Genomic DNA, 25,832 nt, shown 5'->3' with positions numbered 1-25,832 from the left:
TGCCCCACATCATAAGTTACAATCCCTGCTGTTTTTCCTGGCCTTGGAATGCCAGTTTGAGCCAAGACTGGCTCAGCAATACCAGGCTGACCTTCTAGCTGTACCTTCCATGCTCTGGCTATGTGAATGGCAGAAATTAGTATGGCTCTTCCTGCTTCCCTTGATATAGAAAATTTTGTACATGCAGACTGCATAGCCCTTCTAGTGAAATGAGACCCTGGTTTATAGAAACCTGGTCTTCTTCCCTTGGCTCATAAGTGATAGGAGACCATCCAGATAGCTGCTACTATGGTTCATATTATCATTATTACTAGTGTTACCGTGAACTGATTATTCTACTCACTGCAAATTCTATAGAGGAATTTCATTCACCAAGGTGCACTGTTGTCGGGGTCTTTAGCTCCCCCCTCCCTGTGCTTCATCAGAGGACAATCAGACAGCCTGGGAGTCAAGTCAGCGCAAGATCTCATTTATTGGGGAAGAATGTGCCACTAATATAAGGCACAGGAGCCAATCAGGTCTAAGATCGGCAGGAAGGGGAGGCATGAGCTGTCCATCAAGGGCGGAGGAGCCGGGGCATCACAGCCCACAGAACCGCCTTTGGGTTATAACCAAAGACACTTGGAGCAGCTGCGCATTGTTGTTAGGCGCCGCCATCTTAGCCACACGTGGCCCCAAGACTGAGAAACAGGTGGGGCCAGCTAGTTGACTTCCAGGTGTGCCCCCACACACTAGGGCCTCAAGGCAGAAGTAATCCTGAAAAGTAAGGCTTCTTTGAGGTGAAAGAGCTGGGGCCAGTGACAGGGCCCTGACCTTCCTGAGAATAAGGCACATTGTGATAGAAAACTAAATGGCTTCAGTTATAGGGCTGATTGGAATTTAATTTCAATTTCTGTGGTAAATCAGAGCAATAGAGCACCCCTAGGATTTGGTCTTGCTGTGAGGAGCCCTAGGCTCAAAGAGATCAAGATCTAGGCCAAGAGAGGCAACACATTTGGAATAGAACACAGACTCTTCATTTTTCAGTCCTCTGAGGCTCTCTCTAAGTCATATATCATGGAAGAGGTGGAGTGCTTTGTATAAAAAAAATTATTTTTATAAACTAAATGCATGTCTGAAGTGCTGTATCCAGAATACTTTGAGGACATTTGGTGAGATTACAGCGCCCCCCCTTAAGAAAGATCTTCAAAATAACCACCCTGATCTAAAATCAATGTAGATTACTAACTTGTATGCTTGTAGTGTAGGAACGTGCTACAGTGTAGGAAAGTTGGAAAGACAAAGGCCAAAAATCTTAATATTTTCAGAAAAGGAGAATAGGGAATTCGATTTAAAAAAACAACCATTAATAATACTGAGGAAAAGGACTTGCACTCAGGGCTTGGGCACTGTCCCTGAGCTTCTTTTGCTCAAGGGTAGCACTCTATTACTTGAGCCACAGCGCCACTTCTGGTTTCTGTGTATGTGGTACTGGGAATCAAACCCAGGGCTTCGTGCATGCTAGACAAGCACTCTACCCCTAAGCCACATTCCCAGCCCTCTGGTTCTATATTGTAAAATGTCTCTCAGGGTGAAAAAATATTCCAGGTCTTTTAAAATTTTATTTTTATGTTTTTTCTTATTTATTGTCAAAATGATGTACAGATTGCTTACAGTTTCATACGTTAGGCCTTGGGTACATTTCTTGTACTGTTTGTTACCTCTTCCCTCATTCCCCCCTCCCCCCTCCCCCTCTCCCTCTCCCCTCATGAGTTGTTCAGTTGGTTTACACCAAATGGTTTTGCAAGTATTGCTTTTGGAGTTGTTTGTCTTTTTATCCTTTGGCTCTCGATTTTGATATGCCCTTTCACTTCCCTAGTTCTAATACCAGTATGTACAGTTTCCACTGTACTCAGATAAGATACAGTGATAGTGCAGGTACAACCACAGGAAGGGGATACAGGAGGATCATCAACAATAGAAGCTACGGTTTCACATTGCATGTTGAAAGTAATTACAACAGTGATATAACATGGAGTTCATTTCACTTAGCATCATCTTATGCATTCATAAGGGTATAGCTATTAGGCTCTTGTGATCCTCTGCTGTCTTGACTCTTTTTTCCCCCTATAAACTTCTGTTACATGATGTGGGCACTCTAGTGATCTTAGGCTGTAACAGGAATGTTCTGGTGTCCTGGACTTATGAGGAGGCCTAACTTCTGCTATGGATATTACTGTCTGATTTACCAGCTAGGGACTGAGTGTGGTTAATGTGAATTGGCACCATGGAGCCTCAAGACCTCTATATGAACCCGAGAGCTGACTTCTTAGCAACTAGCCTGCTGGAGGGTTAGCATCACTTCATATTAACTCTCCAGAGGCAGCTGCTTCTTTCCATAAGTGGCTGGAGCAGCCCCAGTTGAAGGCTATCATAAGTTTCTTTGGCATCATAGCCTCTTATTAAGAAACTAGACACCACTGTGTACGTGTAGCCAAGTCTTGTAAATAAGTGAGAGTCAGAAACTCTTGGTTCCCATCCTAGTTCTTTCATTTATGAGCCACATGATGTTGGGCAGGTCACTACCTCTGTGATTTGAAGTTTTCTCAGGTGCAAAATGGATGAAAGTAGGAAGGAAACAGAGAATATTTGTCCCTTTCAGTGCTTTAGATCTTGGCTCTCAGGTGCCCCAGGCATGGTCATGGTGATGAATCAAGAGCTCAGGGAGATTCCCACTACTCTCCACTAATCACTGGCACCAGGTCATGGAGTTGCTTTCCGATTTAGCATTTCTACTGTGTTTTGCTCTGGACCCCCTTTCCCATAATTTTTTCTGCCAAATTTTGTCTCAATTATATCTGAAACTATACGTCCAAACTTGTAGTTGCTTACCAGGTCCTAAAGAGACTATTTTTCTGAGACGGGGTCTTATATAGTTCAGGCTACCTTCAAACTCATTCTTTAGCCCTGGCTTGCCTCGAACTTGAGATCCTCCTGCCTTTGCCTCTGACTCTCAAGTGCTGAGATAATAAATGTGACATGCCTGATTAAAAATATTTCTTTGCAGGGGGTGTGTAACATTGTGTTTCTTAAATCAGGACCTGAGCCATGAAAGAGCTGAGTGAGAAAAGCCCTTAAGTTAGTGTTAGGGCAGCACAGCTATTGCCAGGACAACTATTCCCCACACTGGACAGGATCTGTGTCTTAGGGCTTCTCAATTAAAAGCCACCATAGAATGAAGTTCAGCACCTTGCTCAGAGTGGTTGTTCAGTGAAAATGTGGCCAGTGAATTGGTATGAAGGGCATCAGAACTGGAAAGAGAATATACTCTCTGAGCACAATTCTACTTCAGGAGTTGATGTTTGCTTTCTTTTCTCTCTGATGAGGAAGTCACTGTGCTGCTTCTGATCCATTTGTGTTTCAAGTAGGCACTTACTGACTCCTAATGTAGGCCTGGGATCTGATGGTATTCTATCTTCCATACAAGTGTAGGCTTCAAGGTTTGAACTGAACTGGCCTGAAACTGGTGGAATGGGCTCCCGTGGGAAAAGATGGATTGTTTGAACTGGTTCAAAGGACAATGGAAGCAAGCATGTAAAGGGCAAGTGAGTGCTTGAACAACATGCAAACAAGATCAGACAGAAGTGCAGGAAGTACTTTTACAAGAAGGGCCTTCTACAGGATTTCACAGTGGCCTAGAGTCTTTTAGCGTGAAAGATTCCAGATGCCATTGCCATTGAACTATCTTTGAGCTGATCTTTGGAGCAGTTTTAGTCAGGGGCTTAGAGTCTTGGGAATGGAGCTCTGATTTTCTTCGTTCAGTGTTGGAATATGGGAAAAAAAGAGAAAAAATAGGGGGCAGGGAGATAGAGAAGTAAGGGAAGAGAGAAAAAGATCAAAGAAAGGAGGAAGGAAAGGAAGAGAAAGAGAATAAATAGAAGGCCAGTGGTATGATACCACTGGACAGTTGTAGAGACATAGAGGAAGTCCAGGCCATGGAGGTTGTGTGGACTTTTCCCTTTGTTTTCTCAGATTCTTTTTCAGACTGAACCTTGGTCCAACATCCAGGCTCCTGTGCCATCTATTGTATCACAGACGTGTCTACCATCAAAGCTGGTGTTGCCAGGATTGTGCTATTTTCTAGAGCAGCAGTTCCTTAGGGAAGACAGGCAATATGGATGTACAATCTTAGATCCATATTTCAAACACAGGCTTCTTAATTTTTGCCACTACCATAGTCAATCCATCAATCCTTAGCTAGTGTAAGCTGCTGTGTGTGGTACTGGGAGAAATGGAAAGTCAGATTTCCTGCTGTCAAGGAATTTAGAATGTCGTAGCAGTTGGTGGTGTGCATTTATGTAAGCAAGCCAAGCAAATAAGTAGCTACAGTCCAAACTGGAAAATTCCTGGGAGCAAGTGATACAAGTATGGAGTGTTTATGGAGAAAAAAAAAGGCTGCATATATTTCTTTCTAGGTTTGTCAGCAGCTAGACCTAAGAGAGAAAGAAGCGGATGCTTGCATTTGGGAGCCCTGTTGTACACTGAACATGTTAAGGTGCTTCTGTGCTCACAAGGAGAGAGAAATTAAAGACATAAGGAAGAACTACATCTTGGTTTGCTAAACACTGCCTGAGAATTTCAGCACTGACATCTGAAGGCAGAGGCCAGAATAACTTCTCAGTGAGAAGTATCAGGCTTTGGGGTAGAAACTGAAGAAAAGCAAGGGATGATTAAATCCCTTTGCTGGTAGACTAGAGAGTTGGTCTTTGGTTGGTATGAACAATATGTTATCCTTGGAAGAGGTAGAACATAGGTGATAATTTGTCATAGCTAGAATTTGGAACCAACCCAGATGCCCCTCAGTAGATGAATGGATCAGGAAAATGTGGTACATATACACAATGGAATTTTATGCCTCTATCAGAAAGAATGACATTGCCCCATTTGTAAGGAAATGGAAGGACTTGGAAAAAATTATACTAAGTGAAGTGAGCCAGACCCAAAGAAACATGGACTCTATGGTCTCCCTCATACGGAATAATTAGCACAGGTTTAGGCTAGTCACAGCAGAGGATCACAAGAGCCCAATAGCTATACCCTTATGAACACAAAAGATGATGCTAAGTGAAATGAACTCCATGTTATGGAAATGACTGTTATATCACTGTTGTAATTACTTTCAACATGCCATGTGAAACCGTAGCTTCTATTATTGATCCTCTTGTATCCCCTTCCTGTGGTTGTACCTGCACTATCTCTGTATCTTATCTGAGTACACTGGAAACTGTATATACTGGTATTAGAACTAGGAAACTGAAAGGGAATACCAAAATCGAGAGACACAGGGTAAAAAGACAAACAATTACAAAAGCAATACTTGCAAAACTGTTTAATGTAAATCTACTGAACAACTCATGGGGGGAGGGGAAAGGGGGAGTGGGGAGGGGGAAATGAGGGAGGAGGTAACAAACAGTACAAGAAATGTATCCAATGCCTAATGTATGAAACTGTAACCACTCTGTATATCAGTTTGACAATAAAAATAAAAAAAAACGAGCGAGGGGTAACACTGTTCAACAAGAAACATACACATTCCCTTATTTATGTAACTGTAATCCCTCTGCACATCACCTTTACAATAAAAGAAATAAAATTTTAAAAAAATTAAAAAAAGAAAGATAGGTGATAAAATGAGTTTCAGGCTCCTCCTGGAGGTTAGATTGTTTTTGAAATCTGTTCCTTATCCTGGCCCTGGAGAATTCTGGAGCTAGGGCTGAGTACAAACCAGATACAAACCTGGGCATTAATAAACTGCCTTTGTCTGCTTCTTAATTCCAGCTCCCAGTTGTGTGTGGTTTAGGACCCAGGGGGCAAAAGTGAATGTCTGGAGACATCTAGTGGCAGTTTGGAGGAATCATGACTGGTTTTATTAGGGAATAAAGTCCTGTCTGTATATCTCCTGTGTTCATGATAGCTTCCCCGGTTTATTAGTCAATTTGATATTAGTTTGGGAAGTTTACCCTGGGTGGATGATTCTATTTTCCGTGTCAGTTACTCCATAAATTTAATCCTTTTATTTGTTCAAAATTTGTGTTTGTTAACTTTTTTTTTTTTTTTTGACAGTCCTAGGGCTTGAACTCAGGGCCTGGTCACTGTCCCTGGCTTCTTTTTGCTCAAAGCTAGCACTCTACCACTTGAGCTGCAGCTCCACTTCTGGCATTTTCTGTGTTATGTGGTATGGAGGAATCAAATCCAGGGCTTCATGCATGCTAGACAAGCACTCTACCACTAAGCCACATTCCCAGCCTGTATTTCTTAACTTCATAATTCCCAGTTTCTGCAATCAAGCCTTCAAATGATTTGATGAGGTTTATCTACATCATTGGCAGCAATCTTTTTTTAAAACTCCATTAAATGTTAATTTAAAAAAACCTTCCAAGTTCACATATACAATTAAAGATCATGTTCCCTTATGCTCTCTTTTTAAAAAAAATTGCATAGAATTGGATATGCTTTATCTAGACACAGTACAATAACAAAGTTCAGGCCCAGTTTGATCTAAAGTAACACAATAAACATTATTTCTGATATTAAGATTAGGAATAATATGAATTCATGTGTCCAATACATATCAGCAGCACAGAGGGATGGAGCTGCAGCCAAGGCCATTCCAGCATCCCATTCCAGGTGTCATATGTCTTCCTGCATTGCTATGCTCTCTCTGGAAGACTAGGCTCCTGGAGGAAGGGAGATGTTTGCTTGGTTTTGGATTTGCTCCAACACAGAGCAGTATTCAGTAAAGAGTCTGTTATGGTCTAGATATAGTTTGTTCCACACATGTTCATGTGCTGAAAGATTGGTCCTTGATAGAATGATATTGAGAAATTGTAGGATTTTTTTAGAGGTGGGCCTAATGGGAGGTGACTAAGGGTTTTCCAGCAGGCCCTTGGCATCATGAGACTGCCATACACAGTGCCATCAGCCATGTTTTGACATTGCGGGAGGCTAGAGGCAACTAGAGGTTGCCTATGAACCAAACTCTGAGCCAAAATGAACTTCTTTTCCTTACAAAGAAACCAGTCTCAGGTATTTTGTTATAATAATAAGGAATGGGCTAGGATAAGCCAAAGAATTTGTGGTATTTAGTTAAATGGGGAAACAATATAAAAAGTTGACAATCATTAATATGTCAGTGGATCTAAATTTAGATATTCAAACAAAGTGATTCTTGCCTATTCTGGAGTAAACTGTTAGGGGAAAAGGGGAGAGACCATTAGACCAAATAATAGCACTAAAACCTTCAAGACTATGGAATAGTAAAAAGAATCATGGCAGCTTTCGTCAGTGAAAATGACTGGACTTTAAAGCATACTTTATTGAGAATATTTTGTCATTGACTTTAGATGAAAGAGACTTGCATTTTTTTAATCTGAAACTCTTGTGGCGTCAGGACTCTGCTCCTTGCTCAACAGGATTTAGATGCCACTGCACTGCTAACTCTCCTGTGCTTTTGAGACATGTGTTGGACATATTCTCTTCTGCTGGAAGTCCTTATGGCAGCTTCAGGGGTTTGATTCTTATCAAGTGCTTGACTACTTTCAGTTTTGCATTCACTGAAGGAATGTTCTTGTGGACTTGAGGGGTATGTGCCTTTTGTAATCCAAGCATCTTTATAATATCTTTTTCCCAATATGGACGTCTTTGTGTACTTCTTATTCTAGTAACAATGTATAACTTGTGAGGGTGCTGTGGATCCCCACCATACTTTCTGTGGTCTTCAGGTGAAGCCTGGAACACTTTATCTGGAATTCTTGATCTGGTAAATTTATGATGAATCCAATTTGTACCAATAAGAGACTCCACGCCTTTTGTTGGAGTCTGTAGTTGGCCTGGGGGTATCTGGACTACTGAGCGCAAAATCCCCAGCCATAAAGGTAGTACTGTTCTCTTTAGAGGGTCTCAGTGAAGAATGCAGCATTTACAGTCCAGTGGGCCCTAAGTCCAACTGCCATTGCCCGCTGAGGGGACGCTGAGCAGAGGCCAGACTGTGCATACCACGCTCGAGCCAGTCCGTGTCCCCTTATTCTCTTTATTCACTATATGAACTGACGGTTTTCTGAGGCTAAGGTCATCTGAGTACAACCTTCCTAATTTTGTCCTGTTTTGTTTATTTAGACATGGTCTATATAGCCCAGGCTATCCTTGAACTTGCAATTCTTCTATCTCCACCTCCTGAGAATACTGTACTTACAGGTGCACACGACTGTGCCTCCCCTTCCCCTTGTGATTTTTGCAATACTCTGGACATTATACATTTAACATTTCTTTAATCCAATGTTAACTACTTAAAAACTTGGACTTGCACTGAAATCACATTAAAATTACACGCTTATTGTGTTGGTTGTAAAATTTTCAAACATGCACGTGAACAGTAAACATAAACAACGTAAACAGTAAACAAAAGGTGTTTGTGGCATGTAAAACCATTTTATTACCTCATTCGATACATAGCCTACTCAAGGCTGTGGGAAGGATCAAGGTACCCGTAGATCTGGCTGTTCACCAGGGGGCGCAGTTGTCCGAGGGCTAGGGAGAGGTAATTTATGGAATGGGGTGGAAGTTGAAGGAAGTCTTTTTCCAGGCCCAACCTCATCACAGGATGTCTGGGCGATTCCTCACTGCTCTTCAATTACAATCTCACTTGGGTCATTAGTTCCTCTGTAGAACTTCCTTGTCACCTGTACTCTAAGTTTTTTGGATCTTTTTGCTTGAATAGACTTAGTCTCCCCCTACATCTTCTTTTGGGGATTGTGCCCTGGGGTACTGTGCTTGGTTTCCTTAAGATGCTTCTCTGAGCCTGAGTCATATTTCTCTGCCTCTGGCCCTGAGAACTCTGGACCTGTGCCAAATCCCTTTCTCTTCTTGCCCATACTTGTAGAGAGGGATTATTGTGTTAAAGTCCTGAGTTAGCGCACACATAAAGCATCCAGGAAGATTAAAAAAAACAAAAACAAAAACAAAAAATGATTTTTTTATGTCATTAATTGTAAAGAGGCATCCTCAGTTGGTAAGAATGAGGAAGATAGAACTGCCTGGTCTGGAAGGATACGTAGTGTTAGTAGGTATACAAGAGAGAACAGGGTGGAGGTATACTTGATGTTTTGTGAGAAGATTAGCCCAAATGCAATGGAGAGGGTGTGTTCAGCAGTGGGGTGGGAAGAAGATAGGCAGGACGGGACTGGAGAAGACCTGGAGCACCAGGTTGAGTAGTTTGTATTGCAGAATCATGAAATATTCTTAAGTATGGAAGTTCTCAGGAATCTGACATGAAGACATAATTGACAACATGTCATTAAGACTGGTATGTTCAACCTGACTATCTTTGAGCATCTCAGGTTTACTAAGTTCTCAAATGACCCTTATCAAAAGGGGCACTGGTTATTTTGTCATGGTATCCTGTTACTTACATAACACGTATTTGCCTATTTTCCAGTCTCTTCTAGCATACTCTAGAATGAATGTTACCAGAATGTAAGAATTAGACTTGCTTCTCCGTTGAATGTCCAGAACCTGGCATCATATCAGAGACATAGTCAATGAATGCTCTAAAAGTACTTATTGTTGAGGGCATCAGACTGACTCCATCTCAGATTAGTTAAAGAGAGCAGAAGCTGACTCCATCTTCACTAAGATCTCCCCCGCCTCTGAGCTTCAGGGTTGAGGGCTGCACCCTGTCTTCTCGGAATCCAGGGAAGGTCCCCCTCACTGTGATAAGAAACAGCTTGACCACCTGTATTGTGGAACATTCAAGGTTAACAATAGTACCCCTTCCCCCATGAGTATGCACATCCTCTTGCTTTGTGAGGGGACCCTGCACTTGTTACCAAACACCAGAGATGCATGCTAATTTGGATCACAATGATAGGTTTGTTCAAACAGTTACTATGTGGCAGGTTGTAACTCCATTGGTCACCTGTGTGTGGCCTGGCATGACTATGCGGTTTTCTCTAAGTGTTTTAACCTTATTGGCCACCTGTGTGTGGCAGGCTTGACCATGTGGTATTTGCCTTTATAACCCCAACTTGAGCATTGCTCATGGTCATGGTGGCAGCCCACGAGTCTGCACTGTGTCCCTGGCCGGTCAGCCTGCTTTTTTACTGTCACAGTTTCAGCTCCCAAGTCTGTGCTGCATTGCTGGCCGGTCAGTTTGCTTTTTGCTTCCCCAATAAAACCATCTTTTTACTTGAGACTGTCTCTGAATGGTGGACTCTTGGAGAGATGTGGAATCTCCTCCCTCAAACCCCGTAATACTTATAAACTGAATAAGTAAGTTTATTTCTTTAAACACGTTCTACTGTACCTTATGAGAGTTTGAATTCTGTTAGCTCTAATACCATCTACCTTGACTTTTAAGTCAGAAACTATGATGAAAATATGAGCATAGGACCTTGTGGGACACACCTGGATGTCAATTAGCTGGCCCCGCCTGTTTCTCAGTCTTGGGGCCACGTGTGGCTAAGATGGCGGCACCTAACAACAACTTGTAGCTGCTACAAGTGTCTTTGGTTATAACCCAGAGGCGGTTCTGTGGGTTGTGATGCCCCGGCTCCTCCGCCCTTGATGGACAGCTCATGCCTCCCATTCTTGCCGATTTTAGACCTGATTGGCTCCTGTGCCTTATATTAGTGGCAAGTACTTCCCCAATAAACGAGATCTTGCACTGACTTGACTCCCAGACACATTTGATTGCCCTCGGGTGAGGGAGGGCTGGGTACGGGCAGTCTGCCAACCCTTTCCTATCTTGCCTTGTCCGGTCGGGGCTTGCCTTCCCCGTCTCTCCCGCGGATCAGGGGAGCCCCGGCGGGGGGGGGGGGGTGGGGTGGCTAAAAACCCCGACAGGAGCTGGTTATTTGTGAATTTTACGTAGGGCTGGTATTTCAACTGAAACTTGATCTCACTGTCCATTATTTTGGGAGGGCTTGGTATACCTTGTTGCATTTTAAGTGTAAAGACTAAAAGCACCAAACATGAATGGTGGATATAAGGGAACAGAAAATCATTGAGAGGCTGGCTAACTGTAAATTACATATTTCTAAGTGAAACCATCATATTAATAGTCTCATTCCCTTCTGAGGGGAGAATCCTATAATGGACAAGAAGTTGTGCCCTGGAGTCAGACTGCCATTTACTAGTGTGTGTGTGCATAGGAGGGATGCTCAGCTTCTCTGTTCCTCAGTTTTTTCATCTGTAATATGTGGGTGAGAATAATACCTCAGAGGTTTTTTTTATTTTTCTCTTTTATTAATAGAATTTAGGGTAGAGCTAACAGGCAGTAAAATGCTTAGTAAATACTATTAGCTTTAATGGCTCAATATTAATGGCCTATTAAATTCAGTTGCCATTTTGGGCAGCTAATCCGGGAGGCAGCCGTGTGTCATTGGGAAATGACCTTTGTAAGGTGTGACTGAAGGTGTGGCTTTAAAAGGAGTTGGAATTTGTTGAGTGAGGATTGAGTTCCTGCAGTAGATGGCAGTTCCTACAGAAGGGAGTACCAATCCAGATAGAATTAGTTTGGTGGAAGGCACCCAAAAATTCTGACTCAACTAAGTGTTACTGTACATGAGACTGTAAGAAAATGGAAAGAGCCCTGGCCCTACCTTATTTTTTGTTTTGTAGTTTAAGACAACCCAAACTGAAGTCAGAAAAAAAATTATGAATCTAGTTAGTGCTTTAACAAAATCTTTCTCTTCTACATTTCCTCCCTCCCTCTCTCCCTCCTTCCCTCCCTCCCTTTCTTTTCTTTCTTTCTTTCTTAAGCATTATAATTTCCCTGAGGGGGGATGTGAATGGGTAGGAGAAGAGGGGAATTACCTCCCTCTTACTCTTTTTTTTTTTTTTTGCCAGTCCTGGAGCTTGAACTCAGGGCCTGGTTTCTTTCCCTGAGCCTTTTTGTGCTCAAGGCTAGCACTCTACCACTTGAGCTACAGTGCTACATCTGTTTTTTTTTTTTCCTGATTATGTGGTACTGAGGAATTGAACCCAGGACTTCATGCATGCTAGGCAAACATGCTACCACTAAGCCACATCCCCAGCCTCTTTTCGTATCTTTCTGTGTATTTCTCTTTCCCCTTTTGTGAGCACAATGGGACATTTTCATTGTAAGAATGGTGTGTTTAGTGATTTTTATCAAATGTGCTAGCTTTTAAAAGTTACTTTTTGGACTAGGTGGTAGAGCACTAGCCTTGAGCAACTCAGTGGTAGAATTTGCCTAGCATGAGTGAGGCCTTGGGTTTGATCCTCAGTGTCAAGACACAAAGTTGCTTTTCACCCCATACCCCTGGGCCCCATTGGTTCAGACACTGGTGCCTTGTTACCTTACTCTTGCCAACAAAGCAGAGATGAATTTGGCATCATGTATTTTATATTTGTAATGGCTTAATTTTTAATGAATTTTGAGATACTTGGAAGTGAAATATTTTAGAGCCACAGAAACGTATGTGACATGATATATACACTATTATGGTATCCTTCCTAACTCCATTTGCCTTCATGTTGTGAGTCCAAAGTGGTGTTCTAAGAACAAAGACATTAACATTTCTCTTTTCTAAATTCAAAAGGGAAGGCACAGGTATGAGACATTAAAATCCTTTCCAGTAGATGCTGTTGGACAGAATTTTATTTTTTAACTTGACCTCTGTCCAGAATAGGAAACAAACAAGTAAGAGTGGAGGGAAGCTTGAAGAAAAGGCAAAGATTAGTGGGTAGTGTGTGGCTAGACTTAAGCTCCTCTGTCCCAAATTAAATTGAGGAGTAGTGAATTGGGTCCATAATAAACCTCTTTGTTTAAATGACGGGGATCTCAGAACAGATAACATGTACTTCTTTTTTTTTGCTAGTGCCACTAATTTGGTTCAAGCACTGCAGAAAAGCTCTTCAGTATGATGGAATAGAGAATGTGATTTGGCATGTCTTGGCATTAGTATTGGTGAAGCTTAGTTCCTTGAGTTTTTATCAGTCATGAGGTATGATGGGAGAACAGCTGAAAGTACCCTTATTATTTATGTCCCATCCCCTATTGTATGGGTCCATTTGGACTGTAATCCTCCTATTTGGGTCCCTTTCTCCATTTATTCCTTGATATTTTTTCCACAGCTGTGTCCAGAAAGAAAGCCATTTCTTGGAGGGCCCAAAGTCTTCTCTTCACTTAAAACATTCTGATTTAAAAAAAATGTACTCCCTTTAGCCATTTTATTCTGTGCCAATTGATTTCTCAAGATTGAATATTTTATTGATTGGCAACTGGCCAATAATTTGATAAATTCCTTCAGCATTCCCTCTTCTTTGTTGCAGTTGGAAGTTTTATGTCTAGTTTAATAGGGGCTCAGTTCTTCTTTGTATATTGGTTATAAATTACTGCTCCTTCCTGATTGCACATATAGTTTTGGGTCAGTGAGATACAAAGTTAGAGTTTCCATGGGATTTTTAAATGTAATTACTTCCCCACCTTATTGGAAATCAGATTTCTGAATGATGTTGCTTTTCAGAAGTTTCAGTTACAGGGCAATCATCCTCTCCATGTGTTATGGCATAAAAAAGGGCTAAGCATTTTTTTTTTTTTTGCTTACTACTGTGACTTCTTTCCAAAACCACTCCTTCATTCACACATATACACTCCACCCTCTTTTTATCCTCATTTCCTCCTATCCCCAATCTGCTTGCTCTATAACCATATTTAGTGAGGACTTTGGCTATTGTCTCTTGCTTCCCACCCTGGCTATTGTCATCATCTTGGAAAAAATCAGCAATCATGTTTGTGATGCATCCTCACCCCTCATTCCTTACACTGCATCATTTTCCATCTGTCTTCCACACCAAGCACTCATTCAAGTGACTACACCCTGGACCTCCCTGGACCTCATCATTACTTATTAGTGCTCCACCTTGAATTCCATTCACTGACTGTACAACATAGCTTTCTAGGTCTTCCGCTCTTGTGTTCCTTCTAAATCTGTTCTTAAGACATAATCTGTAGCTGGCAGTGGTTGCTCGTGTCAGTCATCCTGGCTACTCAGGAGGCTGAAATTTGAAGATCAAGATTTGAGGCTATCCTGGGCTGGAAAGTTCATGGGACTCTTATCTCCAATGAATTCCAAAAAGTTGGAAGTGGAACAGTGGCTCAAGTGGTAGAGCTTTGTGCAAAAATGCTCAGGGACAGAGTTCAATACCTAAGTTCCCGCCCCAGAACTGGCACCAAAAAAACCTCCCAACCCCCCAAAAACAAGAATCTGTACTTTCAAGTAACTATGGGTTTACCATTCATAATTTTGTGATATATCACATTTTGTGATGTTTGCTTTAGGCCTTATTAAATGAATAAACATTTAAGTCTCCTGAATTTCCCCCTAAATTCTAATCTTCTTTGGTCCTTAGAAACAACTGCTGTCATGAGTTGGTGAATATGTGTGTGTATAGTTGTGTAATTTTTGCCAGTTCAAAAATCTACATCATGGGCTGGGGATATAGCCTAGTGGCAAGAGTGCCTGCCTCGGATACACGAGGCCCTAGGTTCGATTCCCCAGCACCACATATACAGAAAACGGCCAGAAGCGGCGCTGTGGCTCAAGTGGCAGAGTGCTAGCCGTAAGCGGGAAGAAGCCAGGGACAGTGCTCAGGCCCTGAGTCCAAGGCCCAGGACTGGCCAAAAAAAAAAAAACACAAAAAAAAACTACATCATGCACTATACATAACTTGTTACTTGACTTTTATTTTGTTTTGAAAATCTACATATAACTAATAATCTCTTCCAACTGCTCCATAGTGTTCCAATGTAAGAATGTGGTATACTTCATTTTTTATAGTATCACATACAATTACATTTTAAATGTCCTAGCAATTGTCTTCTCACACAAAATAGGTCAATGTAGTTCCAAGCCTAAGGCAGGACCATAGCTAGACTATGTGGCACTCTTGTGAGTAAGGAAGACTTGTTTACATGAACCTAGTCCTCTGGGCACATAGCTTATGGAAGGCACTTGGTACAGAGATAAAAGTATAGTTGGCTCTCTACGGATTCCACATCCCTGTATGCAACTAACTGAAGATTCATCCAGCCTTAGATTAGAAAATGTATGTGGAAAATAGTTACGTCTTTACTGAACATGTACAGACTGTTTTATTGTCACAATTCCTAATTGTATGTAATACTATTTACATAGCATTTATACTGTATTACATGTTATAAGTTATCTAGAAAATCTTAAGATATTAGTATGCAGGAAGATATGCATAGGTATATGCAAACAATGCACCATTTTCTGTAAGGAACTTAAACATCAGTGGACATTGATACTTCTCTCTCTCTCTGTTTCCTAGAACCGGTCCTTTAAGGACTTTGAGGGACAACTGTACTCAGGTGGGCACAGCTTTGAAATAGGAATTTATGCATTATTAAATGGATTGTATTTCTGTGCCAACTGGGCTCTTGAGCATCTCTGGATAGTGAAAAAAAATTCATAGCTAAGGCAGAGGGAAGGTGGGAGAAAAATGAGGGGGCGTGTAGCAAGTATTATAAGAAATGTACTCACTACCTTACATATGTAACTGAATCCCCTCTGTGTATCACCTTGACAATAAAGTTAATTAAATTTAAAAAATTAAAAAAATTCATAGCTATATGTGATGCCCTAGATTAGGAACAAGAATCTTGAAGTCACACTGGCTTTAGATACTAGCCATGCAAGTGCTACAAATTACTTAGTCTTATCAGTAAAATGGGAATATAGAATTATCAAGGTAATCAAAAGGGTTATAAATGTGCAAATTCCTCTCAGGTAAAGGATGAGGAATAGAACTTCTGGTAGGTAGGGTATGCATTCGTTTTTTGGTGGTGGTGGTGTTGGCTATTGAACTAAGGGCCTCATGTTTATCTTGGCTCCAGTATTTTCAGCCTTTCATCTCCCCCCAGCGTCTTCTCTTACATCTCCTGGATTCCATAATTACAATTTTGAAGCTGTGATCCTCAATCACACTGCATTGGGATTGTTGTTGGCAATTGTCAAACACTTTAATGAAGCGCAAAATAAGTCACCCAGATTATTCCCTAAGGCGTTTAGAAGAAAAGAATTGGATTACAGGTGCCAAGAGCATGGTCTACTTCTGCCTTGTAATTTAGATTCTCCTTATCTATACAAGCCCTGTTGTTACCTCGTTTTGCTTCCAACTGTGCCTTTTTAAAGAGAGGTCACAGATAATAATGGTGAATGGACTAAGCTCATTTTCCTCCTCTCACTTCCTTCACTCAGCTTTTCACTCCACCCCCACTTACCTTATGCTACAATATATTAAAATATTTATGACTATTTTATTGCTTGTGACTTATGATCTCACTGTCTGTTCCCTTATATTAAATTACATCCATTCTCTTTATTTCTGTTGCCAAAAAAAATCCTATATCCTGAATTCTTCTTTTCACATGCTCCCTAAAACCCCTTACTCCACTGGAAATCTGGTTTTCCCTTTTCTCTATGTACTTATATTCCTAGTGAGGCCAGCTTGTTCCTAGTGATGGCAGTGTGGCTGGTGACTCTGAGAATGAATTTTGTAGTTGATATTTGAGTTCAAACCTGCAACACATCATGGGTGAATTTTGTGTCCTTGGGCTCATGACAATGTCTGAAAACCTCAGTTGGTACACTGAGAAGTTTAAGGATCTCTGCATCAAAAAGAAAAGGGTAAATGAGGGATACAAAACATTGATTATAGCTTCTAGTAGATTCTCTATTGTTATTTTCCTTTACCTGTGAAATTGCTGCTACTAGCTTATCTTTTCTGCCACAGTATATGAGTGATATAAGATCTGTGAAAGAGCATTAGATGAGAGCAATTTGGCTATAAAATTACCCTTCTCTTCATACATACATAGTTTGGGTCTAGGAGAGGTTTTGGAAGGGTTTTCTTCTTTGCTGGGAAACCCTGAGTGCCCTTGGACCTTACCTTGAACCTTCCCTGCCATTCCCATACTTGGGATTAATGTAATTCCATTTTTCTTTGCTACGTTTGCCAAGCTGTTAAAATATTGGCAAGTATTACCTACTATGGTGCCATAGCTTTTTCCTAAAACTTATGTCATTCCACTTTTCACCCAGATTTTGCATAATGCTTGGCAATCTCTTTCCTTATTGTTTTCTAAAACACTCCCCTTTCCCAAAGCAGAATTTTTCCAACATTTCCCATTTGTTTTTAAGTCTCCTACCTCACTCCCTTCCTATTTTCCTTTTAATGGATCATTTTACCTTTACTTTATTAAGAGAGAGAATGTCTTAAAAAGTATTAAAAATCCGAACTGGCACTGATGGCCCACACCTGTAATCCTAGCTACTCAGGTGGCTGAGATCTGAGGATTGCAGTTTGAAGCCAGTGCAAGCAAGGAAGTCCATGAGACTTATCTCCAGTTAATCACCAACAAAAACCAAAAACTCCCAAACAAACATATCCCCCAATAGCCCTGAAGGTGGAGCTGTGGCTCGAGTGGTAGAAGTTTCCTTCAAGAAAAAGGGTAGCTACATAAAGGGAAACACCCCCACTAGTTTTCTATAGTTTTATTTTGTCTGCTTATGTGGATAAGAGCAACGTAAAAGTCAGAAGTAAAATTGTTTACCTTATATGTTAACAATTTACCAGAAAGAGCTCAAGGCTTTGTTGATTTTGGAAGACTAATGTTCCTTAGAATCTTCCCCCTTATTTCAAGACATAAAGGTACTTTCTCTCTCAAGTGGTGGGGTTTGATGGGCTTGATCATTGTGGTGGGTAGGTGTTGGGTAAGGGCTTTGCTTTCTTCATAGGGACCAACAAACATGACTTTCTAACTTCCACTTTTCTTCCATGGAGTCAACTGGGTCATAGACTACTAAAATTAAGGTTCCTATTAAGAAATTGTGATTTAATAGGTTTGGGATGTAATCCAAGAATTTGCTTTTTTTTTTTTTTGGCCAGTCCTGGGGCTTGGACTCAGGGCCTGAGCACTGTCCCTGGCTTCTCTTTGCTCAAGGCTAGCACTCTGCCACTTGAGCCACAGAGCCACTTCTGGCCGTTTTCTATATATGTGGTGCTGGGGAATCGAACCCAGGGCTTCATGTATGTGAGTCAAGCACTCTTGTCACTAGGCCATATTCCCAGCCCCAGATTCAGTCTTGATCACTCTCTTTTGTTCTTCTTCCCTCCCTAAACCGATCTTGGCAAGCTTCGCTGTTCCATTTCCACACGCATTCACAAAGTATTTGGGCTGTACTTACCTTCCTTCCCACTCTCGTTCATCCTCCCCCTCCCACTAGTACCCACACGTCCAGACAGAACAGGTTTCACCTGTCATTCATTTTTTTAAAAAAGCATATGTTAATTGTTAAAAGGAATTTCACTGTGTACATGCATATATTGTACTTTAATCAAACAGATGGGAAGGGGCTCCTGAAGTTTTTGTTTACTCTCACTTTCCATAACCCCCCCTTCCCTATCATTCAGCAACTTTCAGTGAGTTTTGTTATTCCATATCCACTCATTTATACAATGTATTTTGGTAGTGTTCACCTTCTGACATTTTATTTTCTCCCTTGTTTAGTTTCCCCAAATTACAAACTTCTTCTATATATGTATATAGCATCCTATCTGGACATCCACACATTTAAAAAATGCTGTTTGAATATTGTGAATAGGGCTGTAATAACTTTGGAATACAATTGTACTTCCTCTTTATCACTAAGCTCCTGAAAGAATCTTTCCTTTCTATGTTTAATTGTAATAATAATTGCATAAATAAATACATTTTAAAAAAGTAAAAAATTATAATAATGAGTATAGTAAAATAGCCATTAACATTTATTGTACAATTACTGTGAACCAGACACTTTTATAAGTGCTTTTCATATTAACTATGTATCAGAAAATCTACCATTGAAATATGTATAAAGATTCATTTCTGGGCTGTTTATTCAGTTACATTGATATGTGTTATCTATTCTTTGCCAATACACTTTGATTTTATTGCAACTTTACAAAATTAAATTTTATTTTATTTATTTCTTGAGGGTTTAAACTCAGGGCTTTGTGTTTGTTAAGCAAACATTCTACTTCCAGCTTTGTCATTTTTAGTTATTTTTCAGACAGGATTTTGCTTTTGGCAAAATGACCTCAGACTGAGATTCTCTTACCTAAAGACTCCTACATAGCTAGGAAGACAGGACTTAAAACAATGCCCTGATGGTAATTTCTGGTTGAGATGCAGTCTCACTGATCTTTCACCTGGGTTGATCTTCAATGTTGAGCCTCCTAATTTCTACTTCCCAAGTAGTTGGGGCTGCAGGTATGAGCTACTACACCTGGCTAAAATACATTTTATTATCTTCTCCATTATTCACCAGAATTTATTCTCTTTCTCTTCCCCCTGCCTCTTTCTCTCTTTTTCTCTTCAAAACCATTTATTTTTCCTATTTGTCATACCTTGATTTATCCACCTTTTAGTGCCCTTCATTGATTTACGTTTGTTCTTTGCTAGTTTAAGTTTTCTAAAAGCCTTTCACAGCCTATCTCCAACTCACTTTTTCAGCCATGGTTTCTGATATTCTTTTCCCCCACATGTTTCACTTAAAGCTATCTTTTTGTTCAGTCTGTACACACACTATTTCCTCATTGCCTTTGCACCTAGAGTTTTCTATTTTGCCTGCGAAGACTAAAAATGCTTCACTGCTGTTTTGTGATAACTCTATGTATTTCAGGGACCTGGTGATTTAGTCAGTGTTCTCCACTAGAGTTTGCAGGTGAGGGCAAGCCAGAGTGAGTGTTATTTTTTAATTCCCTTCATAGAGGGAATTGAACACTCAGGTGTCTGACAGAACAGGAGTAGGTAAAAGAGTAGGACTAAAAGAGGAAACTATGACTCTTAGGGAAATTAGATACAGGATTTTTTTTTTTTTGATACTGGGGTTTGAACTCAGGGTCTTGAGTCATTCTGCCAGTTCCCTTTTCTTTTTTTCAGAGGGGTGTGTGTGTGTGTGTGTGTGTGTGTGTGTGTGTGTGTGTGTGTGTGTGTGTGTTTTCTTGCCCAAGGTAGGCCTAGACTGTGAACCTACTATCTATAGTGTATTCTGTAGCTAGGATCACAGATGGGTAACATCATACCTGGGCTATTGGTTGAGATAACAGTCTCAATCAATGTCACTGGCTGACCTTGAAATGCAGTCCTTCTGATCTTTGCCTCCTTTGCCTCCTGGGGTATAGGCATGAGATATGACACTTGCCCTGGACATAGGATTTTTTTTTTTAACAAAAAGAATACAGAACTCTGTAGTTGCTAATGATTAGTGCATGGTGAACATCAAATAAGGCATGCGCTGAGGATTAGGTTAGAAAATGTAACCCTCTGGAATTGAAGCTAATGTGTGCCATTAAATATGATGAGTTGAATAAAATGTAAGGAGAGGAGTTATCTGCAGTAAGGAACCACCCTTAAAAATGGTTCTTAAGTGTATTACCAATGAGCGAGGGTGTTTCTTAAGTGTTATTGCAATGAGGAAAAGGAATCAGAGGATGACTATGAGTTGGTGTATCTCCATTGTCCAGAAGGCATGTCTGCTTTGGTCCTAGATAATTGGCTGTTGTTGTTTTGTAAGAATTTTTCCTGAAATGGAAGACAGTGTGATGGTAGTAGACATGTGTGTTTTGGAGCCTAAAGTTTTGTGTTTAGAAAACCTTTGTTAATGTAAGCAAGTCACTCTTTCAGAGTCTATTTCCTCTGCAATAAAATGAATGTAACACCTCAAATCATGTGCTGCGATGAGAATGAAATTAATCAATCAACAAAATGATTTATGTCAAGGACGTAGTGCCTAATGTTCCCAGCTCATATAGTGTTCAGTAACACATCAAGTTACCATGGTATGATAGTGAACCATAGAGGAATAAAATTCCTTTGCTGTAAAGCCCATGTAATAACCTCACATCTTTTAAATGAATGTATCCAATGGGAAAAATATTCCCTAGTGAATAAATGGCTCCTGTTTTTAATCTACACATCTTATAATTAATAAATTGGGTCATTGAGACCTTGTTTAGTATGAAGCTGTCTTTCAGGGCTTGATCACATCTGAGTGTATGGGAAAATATTTACTTTCTTGATCTTTAAAAGTGAGATCCAGACGGGATGGTATATTGTGAGATCCTCTGAGATTCTACCTAAAATGTTGAGTTTATCAATTTCTCTCCTTTTAGCTGCAACATTTTGTTCCTTGATTCTGAAATCATAACAAGGAGTGTGTTACTATGAAAACTTAGCTGCACAGTTGAGCATTTATTTCAACTTTCTTTGCTCTCTATCACTAGGAACATTTTTTTTGCTCCTTAACATCTTGAAATTTAGAAGGCAAAGAATAAGGTGGGAGTATTGCCTCTCAAGAAAGGGGCTGGGCCTGCCTGATTCATGCAGACCTAGGAATACACAGTGTAGCTGCCCCGGAATTGATCACATTTAGGAAGTTTGTTTCTTTGCCACAAAACTGACCAGGAGCTAAAGCCATTCTGAAAACCAGAATGCGGCTTTATTAATTTGTAGTCAGAAATGCACTGTTACAAACAGGAGGTATATTCTTTTATCACCAGTCCTGGGGCTTGAACTCAGGGCCTGAGCACTGTCCCTGGCTTCTTTCTGCTTAAGGCTAGCACTCTACCACTTGAGCCACAGCACTACTTCTGGCTTTTTCTATATATGTGGTGCTGAGGAATCAAACCCGGGGCTTCATATATGCAAGGCAAGCACTTTAGCACTAGGCCATATTCCCAGCCCAGGAGGTATATTGTTAATCTAGCTAATGAATGCTTACTTCTTTTGGGAAAATCATGAAAAATCTAACTTTTTAATGTTTCTGGTAGTTTAAAGACTGAGCTAGATTGTTTCTTGTGCAATTTAGCTGATGAATATTACCAGGCACTGATGTGCTGATGCATTTATCTAACTGGTACATGCTAGACTAGATATGCTACTAGCTTGCCAGAGCACTTTCTCTCCTGAGCAGTCCTATGATGGGCGTCGGACACTGATCTTTGGGTACTCCCTTTTTTTTTCTTTTTTTAAATATATTTTTTATTTTTTAAATTTAATTTATTAATTAAACACAAATTTTTTTGACAAGGCTCCTTTTTCTTTTGAAAGAATTTGAGACTTAAAAATAGTTATAGGGAATAATGTAATAAACTGTATGTATGAGCAACATAATACATACTTACCTATTTCTCTCTCTATATATATATATGTATGTATACACACATATACTACTATACTACTTATAGTTCACTAAATAAACAGCATTTTAGTATATGGTTATATCACAAGTAATTTATCCCTTTGTTGAACTTTTAGGTTGTTTGAAGCATTTTGCTGTTACAGTCTCTTTTTTTAATTTTTATTTTTGTCAAGGTGATGTACAGAAGGGTTACAGTTTTTTTTTTTTTTTTTTTTGGCCAGTCCTGGGCCTTGGACTCAGGGCCTGAGCACTGTCCCTGGCTTCTTCCTGTTCAAGGCTAACTTGAGCCACAGCGCCGCTTCTGGCTGTTTTCTGTATATGTGGTGCTGGGGAATCGAACCTAGGGCTTCGTGTATCCGAGGCAGGCACTCTTGCCACTAGGCTATATCCCCAGCCCCAGAGAAGGGTTACAGTTTTATACATAAGGCACTGAGTACATTTCTTGTCAAACTTGTTACCTCCTCCCTCATTTCCTCCTACCTGTTACAGACTCTTAAAGTCTATGATTACTTCCTGAGTGATTGTTCTGGTACACGTTCAATTGAGTTTATTGGTGTGTGTGTGTGTGTGTGTGTGTGTGTGTGTGTGTGTGTGTGTGTGTGTTTTGAATCATGCCTCAAGTCCAGCATTTTGTTGGTTAATTGAGAGTAGAGTCTCTTGGACTTTTCAGCCTAGACTAACTTTGAACCATGATCCTCCAAGTCTCAGCCTAGTAAGTAGCTAGACATGAGCCACCAGCATTTGGTGATTAATTTTATTATTTTTTGTTGAAATGTATTTTAATTGTTATTGTAAAGGTGATATATGGAAGGATTATAGTTATATAAGTCAGGTGGTGAATACATTCTTTTAGAACAGTGTCACATCTTAATTGTATTTTAAATAGTGTTTTCCCTGAGCATTGTTTTAAAACTGCCCCTTGACAGTTTAGAGTTCCACTTTGGCAATTTTTTTTTCTTTTTGACCAGTCCTGGGCCTTGGACTCAGGGCCTGAGCACCGTCCCTGGCTTCTTCCCGCTCAAGGCTAGTATTCTACTACTTGAGCCACAGCACCCCTTCTGGCCGTTTTCCATATATGTGGTGCTGGGGAATCGAACCAAGAGCTTCATATGTAGGAGGCAAGCACTCTTGCCACTAGGCCATATTCCCAGCCCCCACTTTGGCAATTAAAAAAAATATTTATTTATTGTCAAAATAATGTACAGAGGGGTTACAGTTTCATATGTAAGGCAGTGAGTACATTTCTTATCAAACTTGTTGCCTCCTCCTTCATTTTTCTCCCACCTCCCCCCTCCTCAGTTCCCTCCCCACCTTCCCCCAGTTTGTACAATTGGTTTATAGCATATTGTCTTGTAGTATTGCATTGGTTCCCCTTTTACCCTTTGTCTCTCCATTTTGGTGTTCCCCTTCCCTAGTTCCGATAATTTTTTTTTTAATTAAGTCAATTCTTAAAATTAAATCAAGTTTTGGTGCTGATCCTTGGGTTTATACTCAGGGCCCTGGTGCTGTCCTGAGCTTTTTTGCTGAAGGTCAATGCTCTACTACTTGAGCCACAGCTCCACTTCCAACTTTTTAGAAATTTATGCGAAGAGTCTCATGGATCCTTTCTGAAAAACAACTAAGATAACAGGGCATGGACATGGCTGAAGTGGTAAGACAAATATTTGCTTAGCAAAGATGAGGCCCTGAGTTTAGACCTCAGCACTGCCAAAAGATAAAAATTGACTATTAGTCTTTAGTTTACTCAGAATTAATTTTTTTGTATATGATGATATCCACATATTCACATTTACATATATATTCATGTGAAAAAGTCATCTTGGTAACACTGTGGAATATTTATCTGTTTCTGATGGGATTCAGAGACATTGCTGTTCAAGTATTTATCACTCTATTTATGGAAACATCATTGCCCTATCTCTTCTTACCATTCCACACTATTTTAAATAGTGTAACTTGTAGTATATTTTGTTATCTGATGATATGTCACTTGTCCCCTTATTTATCTTAAAAATTTCCTTGCCATTTTATATGCTTTACTCTTCTACATGAATTTTTAGAATTAGTATAACAAGTGTTACAGTTTTAAGCAATTGGATTTATTGAGGTATAGTTTGCTTATGAAAAATACAGTAATTTTTAATACAGTTCTTTAAGTTTAACAGAAGCATATCAATGTAACCATTGTTACAATCTGGATGCAGAATACTTCCATTATCCTAGACTACTCTTTGTGAGTTCTTCCTGACAATTCTGAAGTTTTCTTAGTTCTGGTCAGCTACTGATTTACTTTATATTTTGTATAGAGTAAATTAAGTTTCATATAAACCATCATAATATTTATGTCTGTCTTCTTTTAATATCTTGATCTCACATAGTATTGTTGAGATTGTTTTATATGTATTGTATTTCCTTGCTAAATACCATCCCATTCTATAGCTATACCACAATTTCTTTAACCATTCATTATTTGGTAGACAATGGGTTGTTTCAAGTTGAGGCTATAATTATTAAAGCTGCTATGAATGTATAAAAATCTTCATGAGAAGATGTTTTCATTTCACTTAGGAGTAGAATTGCTAGGTCATGAAATATCAATCTAAACAAGCTGAGGATCTCTAAATAATAATGGTATGTATTTGAAGTATAGCAAATCATTGCAGTAGAGATATCCATGCTATGGTAAGCTAAAGGTATGGTCAAAGGAGGATAATGGCAAGGGGAAAATTTTAAAAGCAGAAAATGAGGAGGGTCATTCTTTTTATTTTATTTTATTGTAAAGGCAGTGTACAGAAGAGTTACAGTTACATAAGTAAGGTAATGAGTACATTTCTTTCCTAACAGTGTTATTCCTTCCCTCATTTTCTCCTGCTTTCTCTCCCCCTACCTCCCGTTCCCCCAAATTGTAAAGTTCATTTCCAACATAGTGCCTAGTGAGTATTGCTGTTGCATTGGCTCACCCTATGTCCCACTGTTACTGTGATTCCCCTTCCTTTCCCCAAATAAAATAAACATATGTACAAGACAGAGTACTGAAATCAGAAACAGTGACCATGGGGAATAAACCAGAGAAGAAAAAGATGAAAGACAAAAGAAATAACTGCAAACAGTATACTAATAAAAACAAAAAAAGAGAAAAAACTACAAGGGAAGATGGCACTGCCACAGTAGGAAGGCACCCGACTCGCTCCAACTGAATAGCGAGCTGGGAACTCCAGCACCCAACACCCCATCAAGAACCCAGCAAAACCAGCAGCCAGAAGCAGTGGAGAAACGCAGGAAAACAAAAAGGAGCAAAAAAGAGTCGAAAACCTACACGGAGCCGGAGAATCTATGGGGTACCCTCCCCCCACCAGCCGACCCTGGCTAGGATAGGGCCAGGCTGGGAAAGGGGACCCAGTGATCGGCAGACCGACTGCCGGGAGTGCAGAGTCCAGACAGCGAGACTCCACGGACACCAGAGAGAGTGCGGACCAAGACACACGGCGACGGCGGCGACGGGAAGTTGGGGTCCACACCGGGAATGGACATAAGTGGCTGGGAACCCAGTGGTGCAGAAGAGGAGCG

General features: G+C 40.2%; 1 pseudogene; it reads right to left on the bottom strand.

The window, feature by feature from the left end:
- Positions 1-7,425: 7,425 nt before the first annotated feature.
- LOC125360200 lies at positions 7,426-18,291 on the bottom strand (annotated as a pseudogene).
- Positions 18,292-25,832: the final 7,541 nt, after the last annotated feature.

The sequence above is a fragment of the Perognathus longimembris genome, chromosome 11 (genome assembly GCF_023159225.1).
Source record: "Perognathus longimembris pacificus isolate PPM17 chromosome 11, ASM2315922v1, whole genome shotgun sequence".
Lineage (NCBI taxonomy): Eukaryota > Metazoa > Chordata > Mammalia > Rodentia > Heteromyidae > Perognathus > Perognathus longimembris.
Note: the sequence above shows the minus strand (reverse complement) of the source record. Positions and strands in the feature narration are given on the sequence as shown.